Genomic DNA, 1,649 nt, shown 5'->3' on the forward strand with positions numbered 1-1,649 from the left:
ATGAAAATTTTAAATATGAAAAAAGCAAAAAACGGGTGATATTTAAAGCCTTGAGTTTAATCAAATAACCAAAGGAGAAAAGAATAAAGGAGAAAATCTTGGGGACAACATTAAGAGACTAAAAAGTGTCAATGAAAGCAGTGGCATTTTAGATGGGCCTTGACCAAAGTTTATACAGGTGGTACATCAAGACAAAAGCCTGTTTTTGACTATTTTCTTTCAAATAACTAATTATATAACTGATTTGGTGTAGGACTTACTTTCTCATTTCACCACTGTTTAAGTTTGGCTTTAGAAATACTCAAAAAATTGTATTGACCCAGATCACAGTGTTCTCGGTCCAGTCGTTTAGGTCATCCATTGATGTAGCTCAATATATATATATATGCTCGATCCAGGTTTTAGTCAGACTGTGGTCAAGAAGAAGTCATCTTTAAACCAGAAATTATTTTCTGATATAGGAAAATACATTCATAACTTCAAATTATTTAAGGCCAATTAAAATGCCCACTAGGATTTTAAATGGCATGTCACTGTGCTCTAAAGTTTCAATACACATGTGAAACTAGCCCTTCTCAGTTCCAGTGAACCACTTGTCCCAACAGAACTGAATTCTCACTTCTCCAGATACTCTCATTACTTACTCCCTCATTTTTTCATGTTACTATTTCCATAGAGGATGCTTTTTTCTCCTAGTTCCTCCATTTCCAAATCCTAATAATCTTTCATACCATTGTTAATATTCTACTTACTTCCAGAATCCTTTACTGGTCTCTCAAAAAGTAAAGAATGTATCCTTCTTTGAATGGCTATAGTCATTTTCTATGCCTCTTTCATGTTATATATTCATGACAACTTCATACTGGAACTTTTCATGATAATGTCTAACCTCCTATCAGAATGCCAGTGTTTTGCCAAGAAGAAGTAAGAGTTAATAGCAACAAGAGACCTAAGTTTATAAAAGATACACCAAAAAAAATGAATGTAAAAATGACATTTTCTAGAATGTATTTGTGAATTAATATCTGGCCTTTCATTTATCTGGACCTTTGTGATATTGATATGAGTTGTTTTTCACAGCAATTACAACCAGAATATAAGATGCAATGGAGGATGAGGATTAGTTAATGATTAGTTATGATTAGACAGACAGGAGATTGTTATGGTAGCTATTTTAATTTTGTGAAGAAAAGGACAATCACAGGAAGTGGAGCAAGCCCTATTTTATTGAACACTTAGTGCTATGTGTCAAGTGCTTTGTAGCTTGTCCTCTTTAACGTTCAAAAGTGTGCATAAGCTACGTGTTCTGCATTTCCATTGTGCAAATGAAGATAACATTCAAAGAGGTGAAATAACCTGAAAGTTATACAACTAATGTAGTACTGGGACTTAGGTCCTTTGATGCCCTAATTTATACTTTTACCTTTTGCATCACACTGCCTCTCCAGATCTTTGACTTTTATTTCCATATTATAAATTCAGTAAAAATCTTTTGAAGATTTCTTTTATTTAAATGCAAATTTATGGAACATGCAAATTCAGGTAAACAACTCTGTGGTACAGGGTCTGGAGCAACTGAAGGTGATCTGAGAGCCTATTGTAAAGGGCACTGAAGGCATCCAATCAGGAAGCAAAAGCATAGATGTTAT

The sequence above is a fragment of the Propithecus coquereli genome, unplaced genomic scaffold, assembly GCF_000956105.1.
Source record: "Propithecus coquereli isolate 6110/MARCELLA unplaced genomic scaffold, Pcoq_1.0 Scaffold30, whole genome shotgun sequence".
Lineage (NCBI taxonomy): Eukaryota > Metazoa > Chordata > Mammalia > Primates > Indriidae > Propithecus > Propithecus coquereli.